The 25,068-nt window shown below is 40.9% G+C and overlaps 1 protein-coding gene and 1 long non-coding RNA gene across 23 annotated transcripts in view; one reads left to right on the plus strand and one right to left on the minus strand.

The window, feature by feature from the left end:
• Window positions 1-1,138: 1,138 nt before the first annotated feature.
• On the minus strand, window positions 1,139-9,751 carry LOC122492174. The gene is made up of 4 exons (XR_006299565.1): window positions 9,639-9,751; window positions 8,045-8,115; window positions 6,164-6,263; window positions 1,139-1,576 (listed from the first exon to the last, which is right to left on the minus strand). It is a non-coding gene; the product is annotated as an uncharacterized LOC122492174 (long non-coding RNA).
• A 175-nt stretch (window positions 9,752-9,926) lies between these two features.
• Window positions 9,927-25,068, plus strand: part of LRRFIP2 (LRR binding FLII interacting protein 2) — a 106,981-nt gene continuing 91,839 nt past the window's right edge. For 5 of the 22 annotated variants that reach the window (XM_043595778.1, XM_043595784.1, XM_043595783.1 and 2 more), the window contains exon 1: window positions 10,007-10,315. The gene's annotated coding sequence lies outside the window, so the exon portion shown is untranslated. Of the gene's footprint in view, window positions 10,316-10,815; window positions 11,160-15,693; window positions 15,799-25,068 lie in introns of those variants that run through there. The other 17 variants (XM_043595792.1, XM_043595795.1, XM_043595797.1 and 14 more) reach the window with 11 other exon arrangements.

Consider the following 25,068-nt stretch of genomic DNA (forward strand, 5'->3'; position numbering starts at 1 on the left):
TTAAACCCCACGTTGGGCTCTGTTCTGACGCTCAGAGCCTGGAGCCTGCTTCAAATTTAGTGTTTCCCTCTCTCTCTGCCTCTCCCCCACTCGTGCTATCTCTCTCTCAATGATAAATAAACATTAAAAAACTTTAAAAATCAAACAGTAAGCTTATTGTTTTAGGGGGAATCCTTTCTTAACAGAACTAAAAAATTAAGATCAAAATCTCTGAACATACCAAAACTTTAGCCACAAAATTTAACGATGATTATTTCCGGGATCTTATACTTGTTCTCTGAGTTTCTTCTTTAGTTTCACTCAGTTTACTGGACTTCATTTCATGAATGTCTGAGTATCTGACTGAGGCTAGATTCAGTTCCGGGCACACAATGATTTCCGTCTTTATATCATTCAAATTACATTTATAAGACCTACATGCCCTATGACTAGTATTTGCAATTACATTTTTCTAAAATAAGAGCAAATTAATACCCAAATAACTGACTAGTACTCTAGTAATTGAACATGAGTTTGTGGACAATGGAGACGTGGCTCAAGCTGAAGCAATGGCCGACAGTGAGTGCCAGCGTGCGAGTTCAATGTGTTTGTGAGCTGACATGCCAAAGCCGGAATTTGACGTGTAAAAAGGAGGGTTAGGTGTTTTAATGGAGTAGGCATGAAACTGTGTTTTTGACTGTGACATGCTAGATTGTTTCTGTCGGCTTGTTCTATCTTCCCCAGACAACTAGTTAGTTCCGAGAGGGCAGAAGCCACACCTGTATCGTTCATTTACTCCTAGCATCTAGCACATGAATTTTTAAAGTGAAAGAAAAAAAAAAAAAACGATGCATGCAAGACAACAGCAAAATCTACAATGGTTTTTGAGTGGCGAGAATCCTAAGAAGACCTTTTTAGGTAGACCTAATTTACCACTTTTTAGTGGTATCTTTTGCATATTTTGACTCTGGGATACTGGTATGAAAAATAGATTCCTTTAAAAATTATCTGAGTATAGATGTAGTACATTTCATCCAGGAAGATTCTGAACAGTAAACAAGTCAAATGAAATCACTGGTACCTCCATTCCTTAAGGTTAACTTTGAGTGCCTTTTTCCAGTATTTGTCTATGTCTGTATAACATTAAACAATACTGGAATCATCTCGAACATATTGTTTAGTAACATACTCCTACATTTAAATACATGGCTAATTTCTCCTGCAATAGAAATTTTAATGGCTATATTCCATTATCATAATATCTATTTTTACAGTAACCAGACCCAAATCTAATTTCCAAACATGAAATTCTGATGAACAAGACCACAGAGCAGTGATTCTGATCAGCGTTATGCCTGGTAATAACAGCAGGCTATTCCATAGCACACACAGCTCCAGGACGTGAGATTAACTTCAACAACTATTCATTTAGTTTGGTTTGACTTTCTGCCAGTCTTATGACCAACTTGAAGCAGGTCCTAGAACAGGGAATGTTATGTTTGGTGTCCAGGGAAGCAGCAAACTGGAGAAGCCATCCGAAATTCCAGAATAATACAGAGAGCCAACACGTTATCCATTTCCTGCAGCAAAATTTGATCTAAAAGGATAAAAATGCCATATAAGTTAGGTTAAACATCTTGTGGGGAAAGTAACCTATTAGTGTACAAGGGAATGGAAATGGTGAAACCAAAAAGAAGCTGAAAACAAATCTGTACGTACATTTTTCTTTCAAGACTCCACACTATGTAAATGTCCTCCAAGAAGATAAACTTGAGCTGACTCATTGTCACTTGCTTCTGCAATGGTTTCTGAGGCGTCTTAGATAGTAGCCACCCTGCCCCCAGGGTCCTGAGGGCTAATGAATATTTTTCAGGTGGACTGACAACAGGAAAGAATTGTAGGACAAGAAACTACCTGCAATACCTAGGTGGGAGTACCCTGGAAAGTGATGTGCTGAAAAACTGCCCCTTCCAGCTGGTTAACTTTTATGCTCATGCATTTATTTACTTTTTGTGACATTCACTCATCAACGACAAATGAGTATATGACAGCCTAATGATACAAGGGAAATGCAGTATTGTGCATAGAATTGGAAGAGGTGCAAAATACGTGCCATGACATTTCGTTTTTCTTTCTTTCTTTCTTTCTCTTTCTTTCTTTTCTTTCTTTTCTTTCTTTCTTTCTTTCTTTCTTTCTTTCTTTCTTTCTTTCTTTCTTTCTTTCTTTCTTTCTTTTTCTTTTTTTATTGTAATCTCTACACGCAAAGCGGAGCTCAGACTCCACTCACGGCGACCCTGAGATCAAGTCGCGTGCTCTTCCGACTAAACCAGCCAGGCACCCCAATGGTATTACTTCTTTTAAAAGCTTTGGGAGAATGCTTTAGGCCTTTGTTAATTTGTAGAGGTCGTATTATTTTCTGGCCATCAGTGTCCATTTCCTTATTTTGTTGACAGCATCCCATTTTTTCTTCTGGGGAACCACTCCTCTCCTACAGTCCATGTTCTTTGGGTGAAACATAAGTGAAGCATGTGACTCATATTTGGCCAATCACAGCATAAAATTTTCCTAGCTGGGGATGGGATCTGTGTTGGTTTAATTAGTGAATCAGGGACTGCTGCTAGGAAGGATCTTTCTCATGCTGGACTTGGATGGGGACGGATGTAGACTGAAATTGTTGGAAACCATCTTGCGGCCACACGAAGTCTGAGTATAAAGGCAACATGGAGGAGAGCTGAGCCTTTTTTGTTGCTGCTTTTTGTTTCTCAGAAGGCTCTCTTTTGTCTGATTTGAAACGGGCATGAGTGGCAGTAGACTGAAAGTTCTAACTACACTTATTTTCACAGGACAGCTAGAAGTGTCTAAATTATAAGAAAATTGATGCTTTGTAACAACTAAAGAAATAAAAAACTCCGTATTGGAATAGTTTATTATATAAACATTGTAAAATGTCTTCTAGGGGGGGTGCCTGTGTGGCTCAGTCAGTTGAACATCCGAGTCTTGATTTTGACTCAGGTCACCATCCTAAGCTTATGGGATTGAGCCCTCAGCATGGAGCCTACTTAAGATTTTCTCTCTCTCACTCTGACCCTCTCCCCTGCTTGTGCTCTCTTGTTCTAATATAAAAAAAAAAAGTTTTCTAGGGATATGGCAGTGTGAAGTGTACAAAAGAAGACATCTTTTTTATTAAGTTTATTTATTTATTTATTTTGAGAGACAGAGACGGCGCAAGTCGGGGAGGAGCAGAGAGAGAGGGAGAGAGAGAATCCCAAGCAGATTCCACACTGCCAGCTCACACCCTGAAGTGTAGCTCGAACTTATGAAACCCTGAGATCACGACCTGAGCTGAAACCCACAGTCACTTAACCGACTGAGTCACCCGGGGGCCCCTAAAATAAATCTTTTTTAAAGAAATGTAAAATCTGCTTGGAAAGACATGAAAACATTAAAAAACAAAACCCTTTAGAACACAAATGAGTTGCAAACAGTATGCATATTAAGTGTTCAGAATGGCAATATAAAGACAACTATCTAGAAACAAAACCAGCCTACAACAAAAGAGGGTTTAGACTAAACTCCCAACTATTTCCATTAAATTCTCAAGGCACTGGTCCTCATATCCCTAGTCTTTAGGTAAATCCACATCTTTGTATTTCCTCTCTGGATGTTTCCTCCGAATTACTGACTTGTGTATCTAATTGCCTATTTGATATCTCCATTTAGATGACCAATAGGCATCTCAAACATCCAGAAAAAGTCTTTTCCTCCAAACTTGCGTGACCTAGACTGTCTTCCAAATTTCAGTAGATGGCAACTGCATCCTTCCAGTTGCTCAGGTCTAAAACCTTACAGGTGGTCTTTTCTCTTTTTGTTGCATATGAAATCCATTCCATTAGCAAATCTTACTGGCTCTATCTTCGAAACGTATTCAGAAACTAACCACTTCTTCTTAATACCTCCACTGCTGCCTGAATTATTGCAATAGACTAACTGGTCTTCTTGATCTCATCACTGGCTCACTAAAGTCTAGTTACAATAGAGCAGCTAGCTACAACAGTCTCATTTTATGAAGTAAATTTTCAGACATACATAAAAGGTGAAAAGATTTTATAATGTTCCATCTGTATACCCACTATCCGTAGAGTCCACTATTAAATAGCATGGTCCTGTTAAGATGACAGATTGTGTAGCTCCTTTGCCCAAACCTCTCTAATAGCTTACCTCATTCAAAAAGGAAAGGCCAATTTCTTACCATGGTCTTCAAGATTCTATGATCTGGTCCCTATTACCATTCTTCCCCGTTGACCGTTACCCTTCAGCCACAATGGTCTCCTTGTTGCTTAGTCAAACACGGCAGGCACATTCTTGCTTTAGGGTCTTTGCACTTGCTGTCCCTTTGCTTGGGATGCTCTTCTCCTTGGTATGTGAATGGCTTGCCTCTTTCTTTGGATCACCTCATTAGAGGTCTTCTCTGACTCTTCCAAGTAAGTATTAGGTTGAACAATTTAATGTCATCCAACCATGTTTAACCCACAGGAACCCAATATTGTTCTGAGTTAAAAACCATGTAAAAAAGATCAGGAGCTTCATATGGCTCAAGCTAATAAAATGCACCACCACCCTACCTTTTTATTCTCACCTGGATTCCAAATTTCTTTATAGAGCTTCTTAGATACTATTATCTTGTATACTACTGTGTATTGTCTATAATATGATCCTCAAAGTTAGGGAATCTTTCTGTTTTGTTCACTGCTGCACGCTCAGTGTGCAGACTGTAACCTGGCTTATAGTGGGTACTCAGGACATACTTAAAGAGTGAATTCTTCACATTGAAGCCAGAGTGAGCTTTTGGAAACACCAATCTGATGCCACTCCTACTAAAAACTCTTAAATTGGTTTGTGTCACTTCAGAAGCAAAGATAAGAATCCTTACCAAACCTGTAAGACCCTGCATGGTGGGTCTTTGCTTAATTCTCTAGATCCCTCTCACATTATCTCCCTCGTTTCTTTTCGGTCTCTGGGACTCTGTTTTTCCTTGCTCTTCCTGTGCTTCTGCATCAAGTTCACTATGAGGCAGTTTTAAATCTTAGCTCAAAGATTCTCTTGCTAGAAGCCATTTCTGACACCCCAGATTTGGTAGAATTCCACTTTAATGCCCTCAGGCACCACTTCTCTACCCTTAGTAATACCTATTGGGATTATAAAGTTACTTTTGTGTGATAATTTGTCTCCCTCACCAGACAGGAAGTTTCACGAGAAGAAAACACAGCTTTCTTTTTACTTCCCTTTGGATCCCCAGCATCTATGAAGTCTCTGGCACATAGTAAGAGCTTAATACTCCTTAAAAAAATAGATCCTGTTGTGTCTCTGTTACCAGCGTCTAACTGGGCAACTGGTACACAGAAGACGAATACATTTGCTAAACAAGCCATAGAAGGAAGAGCGTTTGACTACTTATTTACAATAAATATATAACGCATAAGGGCTATCACTTGATTATTTGTGATGAGGCATTCATACATAATTGATACCTACCCCAAATCCCAAATTCTCTCTTCTCGTCAACTTCTTCTCAACGCTAAGACTGAAGAAAGTAAGTTACACTTCTTTTCTTTCCTTTGTTTACTCTCTGGTGGAGTAAAGGGTGAGCTGGCTAGACTTCATTTAGAGCCAGAATGAGCCAGAAGTGAGATCTGGCTTCTGAACCAACAGACCATGCCTCGTATTCTCACTTGAATAGTTAGATGTTTAGAAACTTTTTTTTTCCCCAGTCAGGGGCACCTGATTTCAGCTCAGATCATGATCTCGTGGTTCCTGAGATCAAGTCCTACGTCATCAGTGCACAGCCTGCTTGGGATTCTCTCCCCATGTCTCTGCTCCTCCCCTGCTGGCGCGCACACGCTCTCTCTCCCTCTCGAAAGAAAGACAGAAAGACAGAAAGACAGACAGAAAGAAATAAAGAAAAAAAGAAAGAAAGAAAGAAGAAAGCACTAGAAAAATTTCCCCTCAGTCAAATGAAAAAGATTTGCATTATTTTTCTTTTTACTTTAATAGCAACCTCTTTGAAAACATTTCAGTGGTCAAACGATATATTAAAACACCCACATACACAGGTTGTATAAATTTGCAGGTTTATCAGGGCAGAATGACATGGAGCAGTATAAGCAGAAAAAACCAAAAATCTTACAAATGACTTCCTTTTAAGCGTGCTGAAACACAGAATTGTAGTAAGCTTGTAATTCCAGAGGAGCACTGTGGCAAGCTTATGGACTTTGTCATTTGTTAATCTGGGAAAGGGAGAAGAGCCAAATCAAATACAGTACAAATGAATTGTTACAAAGTGGTAATTTTCGACATAATGAAACTTAAAAAGAAACTAAAAACCTAAAGAAGATAGCAAGATGTGAATTTTCTAGTTTTAATAATGTATTTTACGGACTTTGTCATTTGTTAATCTGGGAAAGGGAGAAGAGCCAAATCAAATACAGTACAAATGAATTGTTACAAAGTGGTAATTTTCGACATAATGAAACTTAAAAAGAAACTAAAAACCTAAAGAAGATAGCAAGATGTGAATTTTCTAGTTTTAATAATGTATTTTACGGACTTTGTCATTTGTTAATCTGGGAAAGGGAGAAGAGCCAAATCAAATACAGTACAAATGAATTGTTACAAAGTGGTAATTTTCGACATAATGAAACTTAAAAAGAAACTAAAAACCTAAAGAAGATAGCAAGATGTGAATTTTCTAGTTTTAATAATGTATTATGGGTACGCAAGATGCTGCCAGAGGGTGAACCTGGGTGGAGGGTAACCTCGCTGCGTTATTTTTGTACCCTTTTGCGAGTCTATAATTGTTTCAAATAAAAAGTGAAATAAACACATAAATAAAATAAAAAAAGGAGACAGCAGGAAAAACAGTAAATGCAGATAAGAAGGGATTTTTAGAACGAGAACTTAAATATACATAGTCAGAGACTTGCTTTGCCAGATTCCCATAGGTTTATAAGGAGTTAACCAAAATGAAACAGACAGACAGACACATCTCATTAATAAAAACATTAGGCTCTGAAAAGTCGCATCCTATTTTTAACGTCTGAACTAATGATGTTTTCTGGAAATGTGCAGAGAGCAACACGTAGTACTATGTGTGCAAAACACAACTGAATTTTGTGAAAACCACAAAAAACGACTGCTCTTGAGAAAGGAAAAGTTTTATTTCTTGACATCATCAAAGAAAAACGTGAAGGATCTGATAGGAACGAAACAAAAATGTACAAATCCTACTACCTCATTCCTCAAAACCATATAAACACTTGCAAGATTTTCCTTCATCCGTTAAATGTCTCTACAGCAGCCAGCCTACACAGACCTGGGGGCATTCGCATGTCAGAATATTCCATAAAAATCTGGGAACATATTTTTGGCAGAAAGAAGTCACTTTGTGTGCAAGGAAAGGCTGCTTGTGAAAGAATGCAGACTGACACAGTTGGGCAGGAGCCCCTTGCAATGACATGATGTTAGTGTCATCATTTATCACATTATTGGGAGCATTTAAAAGACACAGGGCGAGGGTGCCTGGGTGGCTCAGCAGGTTGAGCGCCTGACTCTTCTCATTTCCGCCAGGTCATGGTCCCAAGGTCTTGAGCTTGGAGCTCAAGCTCCAACACTGAGCTTGGAGCCTGCTTAAGGATTCTCTCCCCCTCTCCCTCTGCCCTTCCCCTGCTGGCGCTCTCTTCCTCTCAAATAAAACCACCAACCAACCAAAAGACACACGGCATTCTGAACTCCTAAAACAGGTAGAGTTGTTTTTTGGTGTCAAATAGATGGCAAATATCCTTTAGAGGGAGAAGTAAAAAACGCAGAGAAGCTCGCTCCGACATTGCCTCGTATCACTCGACCTTGAAGCTTATTTTTGTAACAAAATTCTAAAAGCAACGTACAAATCTGCTTGGCTGGACACTTCACTTATATTTCCTTCTTAAATATTAGGGGACAGCACATGGTGCAAAAGGGGAATTAGGGCTAGAGTTAATTAGAGTTCATCAGTTAGAGTTTAATTTCTGACCCTTCCAGCGACTATGTCTTCGTTACGACAATGGGTATAATAATCCCCGTGTCTCAAGGTTGGTCCCAGTCCTGAAAGGGATAATGTATTTAAATGCCTAGCACAATGCTGTGCAAACAGTAGGCAGCAAGAAGTGTGAGCTTGCTCCCAGTTTTCCCAGAAGACACAACAAAATATTTCCTTCTGTTAGTTTGGTATGAACCAAAACAAATGGCCGAGGAGTAAGCAAAAAGGGCTCGAGATTCTAACCCCACTATTATTATCCAAACAATCGTCCCATTAATTACGCAGTTATATAAACTAATATTGAATAAACATCATTGGGTTTTTTGGTATTATTCAGGTAATGCGTTATAACCTGAAAAGGTCCTCTCTTCGCAAGTCCGCTTTTAATTTTGTCTTTAACTGATTTAGCAAAATAGGTCATTAATTCTCTTATTCAGACCGTAACAGAGCTCCATCTTTTGGGAGGATTAAGCTCCCAGGTAAAAATCATAGTTTTAATGTTTACTCATGGGTTTCAGGAAAAGTGACGTGGGAAAAGAAACGGCAAAAGGTTAAAGAATTTGTCTTTCGGGGCTGTTTGCCTTCCGGCATCTGTTGATGTCTGTCTACACACCAAAGCTCCCTAATTCCTGCCTTGAACCTCCGCTAAGAAGCCACAGTCCCAGACCCCAACAACTCCCAAGGGGGAGCAAGCCCTTCGAAACTGAAGGAGTGGACAGGACAGAGACAGCCCTTAGAAGGCTTTAGAGGGGGCGCCTGTGTGGCTCAATCGGTGGAGCGTCCCACTTTGGCTCAGTTCATGATCCCAGGGTTCGTGGGTTCGAGCCCCGTGTTGGCTCTGTGCTGGCAGCTCAGAGCCTGGAGCCTGCTTGGGATTCTGGGTCTCCCTCTCTCTCTATGCCCTTCCCCCGCTCGCGCTGTCTCTCTCTCTCTCTCTCAAAAAATAAACATTAAAAGGAAAATTAAAAAAAAAAAAAAAAAAAGGCTTTGGGAGACAGGTTTTTAACATAATCCGCGGCCTTACGCAGCAGTTCTGGAACCTACAGTCCCCGGCTGTAAAACTGTGTCTAAGTTGTCATTTCATGCCTTTGTCTCAGGAAGCAGCTCAACTATCACTTCCCTCCAGAGGTTCTCTAGCCATCCTATCCCGAAAAAGGGGGTCTCGCCCACTCAACCCTCGCATCATTCTTCTGTATTTCCTGCATGGCACAGCCTTGCCGCAATCCGTCTTTACCTTGTCTGTCTGCTTAAATCTCTCTACTCCACTAGAAGGTAAGCTTCCTAAAGAGCAAGGCCCTGGGTCTGCCTGCCTCCAGCGCCTTGAACCTGCTGAGTCTCAAGAGTCTCAAGAGACACTTCTGGAATGAACGACAGGTCCGGGTCTGGCAGCTATTTAACTGCCTCCATATCCCGCCATCTCCGCCCCTCCCCCCCCCGCCCCCCCAAACCACCGCCGCCGCCTTCTCCGGAAATCATTTCAAAATCACGGGTTTTCATTTTGGAAACAGGGCTTTCAGCGTTGCCGCTACACCCGCTCGCTCTCGCACGCTGGTTCCCTGCAGTCGGAGCCGCCGCCCGGCCCACTTACCCAAGCCCACTAGGCCGGACAGTTTAGGGGCGATCAGGGCAGGTGCGGCCTCGAGCGGGCGACCGCCTCCGTTCACCTTCCCGGTCCCCGGTCCTCCGCGGGCCCCGAGAAGCCACCTCTAGGCCGCCCGGGCCTCCGCCCACCGGCGGTCGCACCCTGCCGCCCTCCCTCCGGCGCGGCGCCAGCAGCTCGCAGCGGTCGCGGCGGGGGCTGCTGCTCCCGGCACCCCGCGCAGCCGGCCGCGGGAGAGCCGGCAGTCTTTTCGCCAGGCCGCGAACCCGCCTGTTCCGCAGCGCACGCCGCCGCCGCCGCCGCCGCCGCCGCCGCCGCCGCCGCAACTGCTTCCGGGTGAGCGGGTCACCGACCCCGTGGCCCCGCCCCTCCTTCGCCTCCTTCGGCTGCCGCTGGGGCTGCGGCTCCTCTCGGGGGCCGGTTCCCGCTGTCTCCGCGTCAGCCACCGCGCCGCGGGGCCGCCGGCGTGACTGAGCGACCCGCTGCGGGCGCCGGGAGCCGCTGCGTCCGGCCGGGCAAGCCTGCGGGAGCCTGGGAGCCAGTCCGCCGTCCGCGCCCCTCGCCCTCCGCTCCTCGCTCTTCGCCCGTCCGGGTGCCGGCGGCCGACCCGCGCGCCCCAGCCCTTCCCGGGCGGCGCCGCAGTCACAGTCCGCGCCCAGGGACAGGTAAGGACCGCTTCTCCCGCCGGCCCCGGAGGCCCCTGTTCGGCCTGCAGCCCGTGCGACCCGCGCCGCCGCTGACCCCTGCTGGGGGCCGGGCTTCCCTGCCGGCTCCGGGTCGGGGTCGCCCCCCGCCTACCGCGTTCGCCGGCAGCACGCCTGATTTCTACCGCGCACCCTCCGTCTGCGCCGGGGGGCAAGGGTCTCTCCCATTGTGGAAGAAATTACATCGGGCCGCTGTCCCTTTTGCCTCCGGTGCTCGGGGCTCCTTCATCTCCTCCCCAGCGCGACACCCCAGCGAACGGTGTCAGGCCGGTGGAGGGCGTAGCATTTTTATGGGATTTTTTTTTTTTTTTTTCTTCCTCCTTGACCCGAACTGAAGCGCGGGCATAACAGGCGCTTGCTAGGAGTGTCAGGGTTAATGCTTGACTAATATGTGGCGTTATTCACACCCAGATCGTTAAGTTATACAGCTCCAGTCAGGCCTGCCTCTCTTGCCTGTGGATACCCAGCAGGAAGCTGGCGGACCTATGGAAACGCACCTCTTTGCCTCTCTTAGAGGGGAAAAAAGTTCAAGTGTTTGCTCTACTTTTCCGCCGTGGGAGATACAAATACCAGGCTGCCGAGAAACGGCTAGGGAAATACTGTATCCTAAACTTTAACTGTTTGTAGCTCATTTTCTTTGAGTTTCCATTTAATGACTCAGCATTTCTGCCCATAAACAGAAAAACTGCAGAGTAGTTTAATTGGGCGAAAGAGAAGATGTAAGGATAGTAGCCATTACTTTATGCTCTCACAATGGGAAGAGAACGTGGATGCAGTAAATGGAACCAGAGGGACGGTGAACGGGGTACGGGTGGGCGAGTTCATAATGTTTAAAATAACATTTTTTTTTCCCCCAGGATAACATTTTTCTTTTATTTGGGGATGAATCTGTATATAAGGGTGCAATTGCAGATAAAAGTTAGTTGGCAAAGACTTGAGGTTTGCTGTGGTTTGGGCGTCTTGACGAATGAACCCCGCTTAACTTCTGTTTATCCTCTGTTTAACAAACGTAGAGATGATGACCTGGTGTTAGATTCACGTTGGAGTAAGAATTTCGGAAAGTGATTCATTTAGAAAGTTAGCTCGCGCTGTGAATCATTGATACGGATCTTAGGGTTGGAATAGGGAGGGAAGCTAGAAGTTTGTTACTGCCTGTTTAATTAGAAGCTTTCAGTCATTGTGTATGAAGTGTTGTATTATGCTTCGTTAGGTTTGTTGGTAGGTATTTATTGTTATGAAGTGCGATAAGGAAATCCTAATTGAACTTTTGCAGAATGTTTGGCTTCAGAATAGTTTGTTAGTTCCTGAGTATATTGTGGTAGTTTAACCCCCACTCTTTTTTTTTTTTTTTTTTTTGGCCAGATGAGAGAAGATAATTAAAGATGTCTAGAAACAAAATAAATGTCAGTGAAAAGATATAAAAAAGTTTACTGAAAGAATCCATAGTTCCAAAGTAGTCTTTTGAGTGAAAGGCCTCACCTATTTTGCAAATCCTCAGAAATGTGGAATGAGGCTATACCGAGTTCTTACGTAAGTTCTGTTACAGAAGAAAGTGTATTGAGGTTGTGATTTATTATTGGAATGAATTCATTGTAAACTAGAAATAACTTTGTATTGCTCAAGTGTAATTTGATCATTTTTGGCTTTAAAAATGTTAAGCAAAATAACTTTGAATCGCAGAATACTTGATACTCTTAACCTTGTTTTCCTTTTCTTTTTGGAATTCAGCTTATTTTACCTTGAGTTTCATTCATAGAGAACCTTAGTTATTACTTACAAAGTAATGGTGAGTTGGTCTGGCTTACCAGATTCCTTTAATTGTTTGACTAAATTTTGGCATCTCATTTTCTTACCCATTCTTATATACGGAGTGTTCCCTAATGTTGCTTTTGATTTTTGTCCAGCTAATAGTAACTTAATTAGGAGTTTCAGTTCCCCGTGAACAGATTCCCTTTTGGAAAATCCCTTGTGGAAACCACCGTAACTAACAGTCTTGATAGGTAGATATACAAGAGAAGCCTTCTTTCTCAAAAATAAGATGAAAACAGAGAAGGAGACAAACCATAAGAGACGCTTAAATACAGAGAACAAACTGAGGGGTGCTGGATGGGTTTTGGGTGGGGGTGATGGGCTAAATGGGCAAGGGGCATTAAGGAGGGCACCTGTTGGGATGAGCATTGGGTGTTATACGTAAGTGATGAATCACTAAATTCTATTCCTGAAATCATTATTACACCATATGTTAACTAACTTGGATTTAAATAATAATAAAAATAATAATAATTAAAAAACAGAAGCCTTCTTTTGTTATGATTTAAGCATCTCCATAATGAAGGAAAAAAGTGATATGAGGGTATATTTGGCAAATAGATTCTTTCTCTCTCAAAACAAAACCCAAAACAGATCTTTACTAGAAATGAGAGCTGTTTCTTGCAAAGCTCTTTGTGAATTGTTTATCCTGCTCCTAGTGTGAAAAGGGACAGAATTGATGATGTATAGAAAAAGAAATTCTCCCTGCAGCATGCTGGGAATGTTGATGAGGATCATTTGAGAGAAATGTCTTCACCAGAGGAGCACTATCCATTGCACCTACAAAATAGAGGCCATTTCATAGCCTTTTCCTTGTGGGTAGTTGATTGCTTTCTGGAGACTCTGAATGGAGAGATGGACCTTTATTTTTTTTTTTTATTTTTTTAAAAAAAATTTTTTTTTCAACGTTTATTTATTTTTGGGACAGAGAGAGACAGAGCATGAACGCGGGAGGGGCAGAGAGAGAGGGAGACACAGAATCGGAAACAGGCTCCAGGCTCTGAGCCATCAGCCCAGAGCCTGACGCGGGGCTCAAACTCACGGACCGCGAGATCGTGACCTGGCTGAAGTCGGATGCTTAACCGACTGCGCCACCCAGGCGCCCCAGAGAGAGATGGACCTTTAACCAGGAAAACGTACTACCTTATCCAGTTTGCAAACAATAGACTTTATGACCGTCATTCAAAACTTAACTTTTAAAATTTCAGAAGGAAGGTATTGAGCAAAATTTGCCCTTTTTCTCCATTTTTCCTTTTAAGATAGACACCTTTGGAAATGATTTTTTTGTGTTGCACATTGCACTTTGACTTTTAAAACTTTCTGCCCTACAGTAAATTAGGCTAGATTTAAAAGGAATCCAACATTGGCTAAAAACTGGGTTCGGCACAAGTGTTTTTGTTCTATTTTTTTTTATCTGGTGGGGGCTGGAGAGAGGATTCTGTTTCTTGGGGGAACTCTGAGCTTTGCTTTTGTGTGCTTTTGTTTGGGTCAGGAGAGCAGTAGATACAAGTGGTTGAGAAGGGGGAAGACATGGCATGCGTACCCGGAAGGAGAATGCCCACTTCATGGGTGCAGTAGATGTTTGTGGGAGTTTAAAAAATTGATAACGACAGTTTAAATGTTATATGGTGCAAAAGAAGCCTTCTTTCCACAACAGACTTCTAGCCTTTTCCCTTTTCTACTCTCCCACCCCCTAATCCAAGCAACCACTGTGAGTGGTTTCCTGTATGACCTCCTCCAAATTTTTTATTACATATGCAATTGGCTTTGTTTAGGAGAGTTATCTTCTTTCGTTGTTACCCTTGATATATCTTAGAGACTCTTCTGTATTTGCACATATGTCCACCTGATTATGTATTTATTTATTTTTAATGTTTATTTTTGAGACACACACACGCACACTCACAGAATGTGAGTGGGGGAGGGGCAGAGAGAGAGAGGGAGACCCAGAATCCTAAGCAGGCTCCAGGCTCTGAGCTGTCAGCACAGAGCTCATCACAAGGCTTGAATTCACAAACCATGAGTTCATAACCTGAGCCAAAGTTGATGCTTAACTGACTGAGCCAACCAGGAGCCCCCACCTGATTTTTAAAAAAGACTGAATGCCCTGGGTAGTGTAGATGAAACATAATTTATTCATTTTCCATGATTTATTTTACCATTCCTTGTTAACAGACATTTAGGTTGTTTTAGCTTTCTACAAATGCTGCTATAGTGAACAACTAGTATTTAAGTCTTTGCACTAGTCCATAAGCATGTATATTGAATATATTTCTGAAAGAGTGATTGCAAAGTTGGGGCTTAAGTTGTGAAAATGTATAAATTTATTTCCATCTTATATTGGACTTTATTTAAAAAAAAATTTTCTTTTTTAACGTTTATTTATTTTGGGGACAGAGAGAGACAGAGCATGAATGGGGGAGGGGCAGAGAGAGAGGGAGACACAGAATCGGAAACAGGCTCCAGGCTCCGAGCCATCAGCCCAGAGCCTGACGCGGGGCTCGAACTCACTGACCGCGAGATCGTGACCTGGCTGAAGTCGGACGCTTAACCGACTGCGCCACCCAGGCGCCCCTGGACTTTATTTTATAATAGTTAACTTTCTCAACCTTGTGGAAGGAGAAAGGAACTCTTAATTACTTTGGATTCTTTATCTTCTCTATTTTAAAAAATACTAAAATGTATTGTATAAGGCGGTCTTAAACATTTTAGAGTGACAGGTGGTTAATTTTACTTGTAGTGGTAAGGCTAAAAATACTGTAGCTTGAAGACTGATGTTATATTTGGCAAGAGTTAAATGAATACCTTTTGTAGTGGGTTGTTTTAGGATTTTATGACTGGTGTCAATTAAAAATATTGTATATAGTTTAACTTCTTGCTCTAACGAAGTCTGCTACTATATTAGTCATGGGAAATAAATAGCCCACCTTCTGTCTTCCTTCACCGTCCACATCCTAGTCTATTCGTAATAAAATAAACCTTGGTAGAGTTTGAGATTCAAAAATCCTTTTGCAAACCATAGTGCTGTTGATGGATTAATTTCCCAAGGCAGGGGGTAGGTACAAATTCAGCTTTTATTCTGCAGAGTGTTTGTGAGCAAATTAAGGGTTTACGATTTTAATTTCTATACTGCACCGTTCACTCATGAACAAGAGGAAGGAGGTTGAGAACCTCTGTCCTTTGAAAATGATAGAGACTGGAGGAAAAAAAAAAAAAAGTACAGAGGGGCTAATGTATGATGATCAAGTTGGAACTTGTGAGTGGCAGTTTCTCTGGCTGGTGCCCAGGATCTATTTTGAGGCCTTGTCAAAGCTCATCTGACAGAACCTGCCACAGAACTGTAATCTGTCCTGGCCCCTGCTGCAAGTCAGGAAGGCCTGCGGTTTAGGAAAAGTGGCAACCACAGAAGAGTGAGCTTACGAAGGACATTTGCTTTCAGAAGATTAAGTCTAAGTTTTGGGGTGAAAATCTGCCTCGCGTGCATATTCTAGGATCATTTTCTTTTTTCCTTTTTGCCCTCCTCTTTTCAGAGCACGATTAAGCAGAACTAACAAGGGAAGTGTTTTAGCAAAATGTGCACAAGGAGGACAGTATTGTGCCCAGGATTGTACCGGCATTGATAGCATGTTCCGGTTGTAAGAGTGATCAGATGTTTTATGACAGGGGAAAACCATTACTGATACTGGCGTAGGGTGGCCGTGACCCTTGTTGAACTAGTGCAGTTCAGAGACCTGCACACGTGTCTTTGGATCAAAAGGACACTGGGAATGATGAGCTGTTTTATAAGCTTATTTTGAGTTCACACAGAGAAATTAGCTTCTTGCCAAATTCTCGTTGTCGTCTTCCCATAGAACTGCTGCAGTCTCATGTACATTATCGTGAAGTTATCTCTTCAAAAATAACTTGTGGCTGTTACCAGATGCTGTATCCCAGCACAGCTGCCTCTGGGCATCATGTGCTTTCTCACGAAAACCTTGCTGTTTTCTATACTTAGTGAATGAGGCACTTGAGTTTCAAGTTCTTTGACCGATTTCACTTCTTAGGCTAGAAAGCTGTTTAAAGGGTTAGTGCTCCACCAAGGTTCATTTCACCATATTAAACTGCAGCCTTGTATTACATTACAGTCAAGGTTGTTTGAAGAATTTGGTGTACAATGCACATTTAATTTGCAGACGGAAAGCCTGCAGATGGTTTCCTTTCTTCTGCTTTACATTAGGTCGTAACTCCAAGAAATTTTGTTTTTCCTTGCCCTCAGAAATGTGAATTATGTGCGTTTGATGATGATGGTGTATTTAGTACTGTAGTCAATGTGAGGAAAAAAAATAAACTGGAGTATTTTTCCTTTTTTTCCTATTCCTATTTCTGGTTTATTCCTATTATCCCTTCCCTGTTTCAGCCTTCCCCTACCAGAAAAAAAGGGCGTGGGGAGGGTGGGGAGGGGAGGGGAGGATAGGGCAGAGCAGAGAGAGTGGAAAAGAGGAGAAGAGGTTGGGAAAAGCGTTTGAGTACAAAGTGTGTAACAGGGTTTTTAAAAATTTTGTATATATATTTTAATTTTTTTATTTTAGAGAGAGAGGGATCTTGAACAGGGGATTGGGACAGAGGGAGAGAGAGAATCCCAAGCAGGCTCTTTGCTCAGTGTGCAGCCCAACACAGGGCTGGATCCCATGACTTTGGGGTCATGACCTAAGCTGAAAGCTAGAGTCAGACACTCAACCAGCTGAGCAACCCAGGCACCCCGGGTGTTTTTATTTTCTCAGGAGTGAGATTTTAAAACCCTTCTTAAATAATTGTAGTTCATCTCTTTCATTGTTTTCACTTTGAACCTTGTATATCTTAGTTTTGGGGTTTTTTTTTTTTCATTATGAACACCAAACTCTTAACTAGTGTTTAAAAAAAATTTTTTATAATATTTATTTTTTGAGAGAGAGAGAGAGAGAGAGAGAGAGAGTAAGTGGGGGAGGGATAGAGAAAGAGGGAGACACAAAATCTGAAGCAGGCTGTAGGCCCTGAGCTGTTAGCACAGAATCCAACACGGGGCTCAAATCCAAGAACCGTGAGATCATGACCTCAGCTGAAGTCTGATGCTTAACCAACTGAGCCACCCTGGTGCCCCTTAACTAATTTTCATATAACAAAGTTTTACTGTTTAGGAAACTAATTTTAAAGTTCCTTGTTCCGATCACTTTGTTTTTCTTCTATAGACCCTACTTTCCTAAGTAGAAACATTTTAACAGCCAGGGGCACTCTTTTGGGTCTCTGTTGTCTAAGTAAAATACAGTATACTGTATGCAGAGGATTAGGATGTTAAAATATTTACTTCTCTGATTTTTCTTTTAAGTTTGTTTATTTTGAGAGAGCACACGAGCATATGCTAACAGGGGAGGAACAGAGAGGGAGAGAGTATCCCAAGAAGGCTCCTTGCTGTCAGCTCAGAGCCCAGCGTGGGGCTCCATCCTATGAACGGTGAGATCATAACCTGGATGGAAATCAAGAGTTAGGTGCAAAACCTACTGAGCCACATGGGCTCCCCTATTTCCCTGTTAAATGGTTTAACTAATTTGTAACAATAAGTAATACAATTAGTAAGTATACATGTTGTTGCTATTAAAAAAAGCTTAAAAAAATGATTTTGTTTAAGTGACCCAAGGATTATAGGACTAAAGATAGAAAAACAATTCAGTTTTACATTGGATGTCTTTTCCCCTCTCGTGGCTATTGCCACATCTAAGTAGAGAGTCACTGTCCTCCTGTCTTACCCAACTCACCCTTTGCTGTCTATCCGATTTTTTTAAAAAGTACGTTAAAATATACATAATATAGGAGCACCTGGTTGGCTCAGTTGGTTAAGCATCAGACTTCAGCTCAGGTCATGATCTCATGGCTGGTGAGTTTGAGCCCTGTGTTGGGCTCTGTGCTGACAGCTCAGAACCTGGAGCCTGCTTCGGATTCGGTGTCTCCCTCTTTCTTTGCCCCTCCCCCCACTCACGCTCTGTCTCTTTCTCAAAAATAAACATTAAGAAAATTAAAAAATGTGTACATAATATAAAATTTACCATTTTAATTACTTTAAGTGTATAATTCAGTGGTGTTAAGTACGTTCACATTGTTGTGCAACCTTCACCACCATCCATCTCCAGAACTTTCTCATCATCCCAAACTAAAACTGTGCCCATTAAAAAAATAACTCCTCCTTCCCCATTGCACCTGACATCCACTGTTCAACTTTCTGTCACTATGAATTTGATACTCTAAGTACTTCATGTAAGCAGAATGATGTATCTCTGTTTTGTGTCTGGCTTATTCCACTTGGTGCAGTGTTCTCAAAGTTCATTAGCATGCATGAGAATTTAACTCCTTTTTAAGGCTGAGTAATATTCCATATCCTGTTTATCCCTTTATCTGTTGATGGGTACTTGATTTGCTTTTACCTTTTGGCTGTGGTGCATCGTGCTGCTGTCTATGAAAACAAGTATGTAAATATCTATTTGAGTTCCTGCTTTCATTTCTTTTGGGTGTATACCCATAAGTGGAATTGCTGGATCGCATAGCAATGCTATGTTTAATTTTTTGAGGAATGGCCAAAAATATCCATAGCAGACGATCATTTCATAGTCCAAAGAGCAGTGTACAGGGGTTCTGGTTTCCTGCATCTTTGACACACTTGTTATTTTTTTTAAATAATGGCCACTCTAATGGGTGTGAGATGGTATCTCAGTGTGGTTTTGGTTTGCGTTTCCCAAATAACTAGTGATGTGTAGCATCTTTTCTTGTGCTGCTTGGCCGTTTATAGATCTTCTTTGGAGAAATACCTATTCAGGTCCTTTGCCTGGATTTGATTTGGGTTGTTTTTGTTGTTATTTTTGTTGTTGAATTTTAGGAGTTCTGTAGGTATTCTGGATATTAATCCCTTATTAGATGTACGATTTGCAAATATTTTCTCCCATTCTGTGGGTCACTTTTTTCTCTTGATAGTGTCTGTTGATGCACAGAGGTTTTATTTTGATAAAGTCTAGTTTATCTACTTTTTTTTGTTGTTGTTGCCTGGGCTTTTGGCATCATATCCAAGAAATCATTGCCAAATCCAGTGTCGTTAAGTTTTCACATATGTTTTTTCCTAAGAGTTTTATAGTTTTAGCTTACCCTTATTTCTTTGATCTACTGTGAGTTATTTTTTGTTTGTGGTATATGCCAGTAACACACCGTTTTGGTTACTGTAGCTTTCTAGTTAAGGTTTGAAATCAGGAAGTGTGATACCTCTACTTTGTTCTTCTTTTTCAAGATTGTTTTGGCTCTTCAGGGTCCCTTAAGATTCCATGTGAATTTTAGTTTTAGGATGGGTTTTTCTATTTCTGCAGAAAATGTCATTGGGATTTGATAGAGAGTACATCGAATCTGTAGATCACTTTGGGTAGTGTTAACATTTTAACAGTGGTAAGTCTTCCAGTCTTTGAACACAGGGTGGCTCTCCATTTATTTATGTCTCTTTTTTTCTTTCAGCAACGTTTTGTGATTTTTAGTGTACAGGTCTTTTGCTCCTTGGTTAAGTTTTTTCCTTGAGTATTTTATTCTTTTTGATACTATTGTAAATGTAATTGTTTTCTTAATTTCCTTTTTGGATTGTTCATAGCTAGTGTATAGAAATGCAACTGGCTTTTTTGTGTTGATTTTTTTTATCCCTGTACCCTTTGCTGGGTTTATTCATCCAGAGTTTTAAAAGCTGTTGCACTTGGGGCGCCTGGGTGGCGCAGTCGGTTAAGCGTCCGACTTCAGCCAGGTCACGATCTCGCGGCCCGTGAGTTCGAGCCCCGCATCAGGCTCTGGGCTGATGGCTCAGAGCCTGGAGCCTGTTTCCGATTCTGTGTCGCCCTCTCTCTCTGCCCCTCCCCCGTTCATGCTCTGTCTCTCTCTGTCCCAAAAATAAATAAATGTTGAAAAAAAAAATTTAAAAAAAAAAAAAGCTGTTGCACTTGTTTTCTGTGTTGTGTAACAAGTGTAACAAATTTAGCAGCTTAAAACAACACACATTTATTATCCTACAGCTTCTATGGGGCAGGAATCTGAGCATGGCTGAGCAGAGTCCTCTGCATAGGGTCTTATGAGATTGCCATTAAAGTGTTGGCTGGGCTGAATTCTCTCCTGGAGACTTACATGATAAAATCCACTTCCAGGCTCACCGAGGAAGGTTTGGCAGAATTAATTTCTTTGTGGTTTTTGGACTGAAGCTTCTTGCTCACTAGCAGTCACTTTAAGGTAACTAAAGGTTATCTGGAGGCTGTCTTCGAGCTCCTGAAGGCTGCTCTCAGCTCTTAGAGGCAACGTGAATTTCTTGGCCCTGTGGTATTTCCTGATAGAACCACGTCGTCAAATCATCAAGGAGAGTCTAGAGCAAGTCTGCTGGCTGGCTAGTCTTATATAAGGTAACATAATCATGGGAGTGACATCTCATAACCTTTGTCCTATTCTGTTGGTTAGAAGCAAGTCACAAGTCCTGGCCACATTCTTTGGGAGGTGTTTACACAAAGATGGGAACAGAAGGAGGGGGGATAATGGTGGGGAGCCACCTTAGAGTCTGTCTGCCATAGCTGATTACAAAATGGCACATACTTTATAAACCATTTTTGTTTAAAAAACATACATATGCAGTTATTAAAAGAAGCATCTTACAAAGTAACACATACTTTGAAAAACGTGCGTGCACTTGAGGTATCACTGGTGGTTTTATTGTTCTTTTGTATTTTATTATTTTCCTCCCACTTCTCCTCTCTGCAACATCCCAGTTTTGCAATTTTAAATCAATAGTTGGTGTTTTCACCATAACTAAATAAATATTGTTTACTGTTCAGCCAGGTTTTCTACCATGATTGTTTTCTTTCTTGTTTAACTTTCAGTTTTTTCCAGGAGGGTTTCCAGGGGTTTCCCTTTTTTTTTTTTTTTTTTTTTGGCTTAGTTTTCTGTTCACCTTACTTTTCCCAAGTGCTCAACAGATTTTTTTTAATGTTTGTTTGTTTGTTTGTTTGTTTATTTATTTTGAGAGAGAGAGACAGAGAGCACGGGTACTTGCCTGAGCTGGGGAGGGATAGAGAGAGAAAGAAAGAGGGAGAGAGAGAAAGAAAGAAAGACAGAGAGAGGGAGAGAAAATCCCAAGCAGGCTCATTGCTGTCAGCTCAGAGCCCAACGTGGGGCTCAATCTCATGAACTATGAGATTCATGACTGAACCAAAATCCAGAGTGGGGTGCTTAGCTGACTGAGCCACCCAAACACCCCTCCGGGAGATTTTTCAAATGCCTCATCCGATCTCTCTAATTTCTTTTGAATAAGATAGTTTTTGAAATACAGAAAAATATAAAACAAAAATACAGTTTGAGGAAGAACAATACAATGAGCATCTGTGTCTCGCTGCCTAGGTCAAGAAATGGCATTATAATTATCCTAGGAGTTCCTGTATGTGTTCTGTAATGCACGCCTTCCGCTCCAGGCAATCACAATACCATTTTACATGTTAATTAATCGCTCTTCTTGGGACCATTCCCCGCCCAACTCTGCAGTCCCATTCTCCCCTCCATACATGTATTTCTAATCAATGTGTGGTTTAATTTTGAAAAGTGGATTAGCTCTACCACGCTGTTCTGTCTGTTAGGATAGCCTAACCTTCTTTAATACAGTTCAAGTGTATGTCTCACTCACGTCTGTGTCAGTTGTGAGTTGGGAAGCAGTGGTAGAGGAGTGGTCACCAGACGGAAGGTGTGTGAGTCCCTGCGTGACTGTGGAATAGACTGCTCCTTTGAGTTTCTCTTTTCTTTTATGAAGCATATCTTCTAGTAGCTTATTGACAAAGGGTATCAAAGAGGTAAGTTTTTGAGACCTTGCATGTCTGAAAAGGCCTTTAATTGCCACGCATGAGATTAGAATGGTTTGACTGGCAAGTAGCCTATGCCAGTCTTCCTTCAGAAGTTTGAAGGCATCAGTCTATTGTCTTCTTGTTTCCAGAATTACTTTTTAGGGTTTAAAGCCATTCTGATTGTTAATCCTTTCTGTGTAACCTTAATTTCCCACCCACGGAAGCTTGTCAAATCATCCTTGTCTTCGGTGTTTGAAATTCACTGTGGTAATTCACTACGAAACACCTTGGTATTGACTCAGGACTTGTGTTGAGCATTCTGTAGACCCTTTGAATCTGGCGTCTCATGTCCGTAACTTCTGGGGAAGTTTCTGTGGGAGGAGGGTCAGTTTCTCCTAATTTGTATGCAAAGGAGCCACCCAAGTGTTGACGTGAGGTCTTTTTGGAGCGGAAGTGGTGAATGTAAGGTGGAGCTCGTGGCATGTGGCTTTAATTGGAATGGCACGTGGATTGGCTACTCGCAGCTGTACTGTCAGCTCGGCTCTCTTCTCTGATCCTTCCCTTGTGAACATTGAACTTACGTTGCATGATATCTTGTGGACTTCTCCCTTTTATGGGCCTGATTGGTGTGTTGCCTACCATTTCAGGGCATTACTTTGCCCTTTGTAAGACAGGTTTAAGCTATACAAACCTGACCAACATGGCTCAAGAGAGATGTTGGCCTCTCCCTTTCTACTCCAAGAGCATCTCAAGTCACTACTATTGTATTTTCCACTCAGTGAGCTACATGGGTAGAAGCGTTCATAGAATAAAGGTCTTCAGGAAAAGCTGAAAATTTCAAAGGATTTTGCTTTGATAATAAAAGTTGTAGGCTTAAAAATTAGTGCTTTTCCCCAGGACTTTAGAGGAATTAATGCTTGCTTCTTTGTTCTAATTTTGACTTGATGCAAGTCAGATTTTTAATTTTCAGAGTTAATCCAGTGGTGCTCATTCTATTTAAAATTAGCAATGTGTTCCCCACTTACTTAGAATTTCATTATGCCTATAAAAGTGATGGTTACTGGGAAATCTGTTAGAAAATTATAGTTTTACCAGAGATGACCAACATAAATTTTTATAGTGTTACTTTGCAGTTGCTCTGACAGATTAAATAAATCTTTCCTCTTTATCAGTTTATTAATATAATTTCAAAGTTGGTTAGTCCTTTAAGTTTATATTTTCATACTATGAATTAGCCATAATTGTAGCTTTTAATTTAAATCATTTTTTTGATAAAGTGTTTTTTCACAATATATGAAGCTTATGAAAAAAGGAAAATTCTGTTTTATACATATTGCCTATGTTCTTCATTATTCGTGTGTATGAGGTTTTACATATTTGCAGTCATACCGTATATATGGTTTTGTTATCTTTTTGTACCTTATGGGCATAATATCAAAATATGTCCTTGTCTTTGCTTCCTTTCCGTGAGTTTTCTACTACCACAATTTATTACATCATGTTGATTGGCCTTGACCTAAAGCTATTGCTGTCAATTTGGGTCATTTTCAGTTTTGTGTGTGGTTTTACTAAAAAGAAATTAAAATGATCATATTTATCAATTTTTGATAAGTAATTTTTCCTCTTGCGCTTTTTTTAAGTTTTACTTTTTTTATTAGAATATAGTTAGTATAAGTATTGTCAATAGAATTCATCTTAGTGATGAATTAGAATTAGAATTAGAAAGGTCTAAGGCTAATTTAAGTTCTTTTCTCCTTTGGGGCTTAATTCTGGCCCCATCTATTGTATTATCAGTAACGCAGGTTAGTTAGCACACTTCTATCATGTTGGTTTTGATTTTCATTTCTTTTGACGGAAGAAGTATTTCAGTAATAATTCTATGTGCTCCACAAAGAAAACACACACTTGTATAGTTCAGGAAAAGGATTTCCAGTTCCTTTTATTGTTGCCACATGTCTAGTAAATTAGAAATAGTGAAAAATGCCTTCCTATTAAGTATATAGATGCAGTGTTGGATTATATTTGTGTTTGAAAATATGCAATTCCCTCACCCACCTGTGGCTCAATTAAGATTAACCTTAGCCATGGGATATACTTCTGAATTCTATACTTCACTACCTTCTCTTTTGCCTATCGTGATTTTAGATATTTTGTTTTTTAGTGTCGGCGATATCACATATTTCCATAGCATTTTACATTTTATAGAAACTTTTATGTCTGTTTGAGCTTTAAAGTGACCCCTGTGATATAGGAATAAATTTAATAAAAGAAGTATGCGAATTACTCATTGAAAATCACAAAACATAGAATAGAATTAAAAAGGTCTGAATAAATCCCATGTTAATTGATTGGAATCTTAATATTGTTGAGATGGTAATATTTCCCAAAGTGAACTACAGATTTAATGTAACCCCTATCAAAATCCCAGCTGCTTTTCTTTTTTTTAAAGTGACATGTTAATCCTAAAATTTATTTGGAAATATAAGGCACCAGGATCTTAAGAAGAACAAAGTTGACTCACTCGTCCCAGTTTTAAAACTTACTGTAGGGATGCCTGGGTGGCTCAGTCGGTTGAGCATCTGACTTCAGCTCAGGTCATGATCTCATGATTCATGAGTTCAAGCCCCACATCAGGCTCTGGGCTTACAGCTCAGAGCCCGTTTTGGATCCATTGTCCCTCTTCCTCTCTGTTCCCCCCCTGCTTGTGGTTGCTTTCTCTCTCAAAAATAAACAAACATTAAAAGATAAAAAATAAAGCTGTAGGAAAGCTACAGTAATCAAGACAGCATGATACTGACAGAAGGATGTTTATGTTGATATGGATGTAGATAGATCAATGGAATAGAATGGAGGGTCCACGCATAAACCCTTACTTCTGGGGTCAGTTGGTTTTTGACAAGGCTGCCAAGACCATTCAGTTGCAGAAAGAATAGTCTTTTCAACAAATGGTACTAGAACAAGTTGACATCCACAGGCAAAAGAATAGTGTTGGTACCATGCCTCAGACCATATATAAAAATTAACTCTAAATGGATCATAGACATAAAAGTTAGAGCTGAAATT

Source organism: Prionailurus bengalensis, chromosome C2 (genome assembly GCF_016509475.1).
Source record: "Prionailurus bengalensis isolate Pbe53 chromosome C2, Fcat_Pben_1.1_paternal_pri, whole genome shotgun sequence".
Classification (NCBI taxonomy): Eukaryota; Metazoa; Chordata; class Mammalia; order Carnivora; family Felidae; genus Prionailurus; species Prionailurus bengalensis.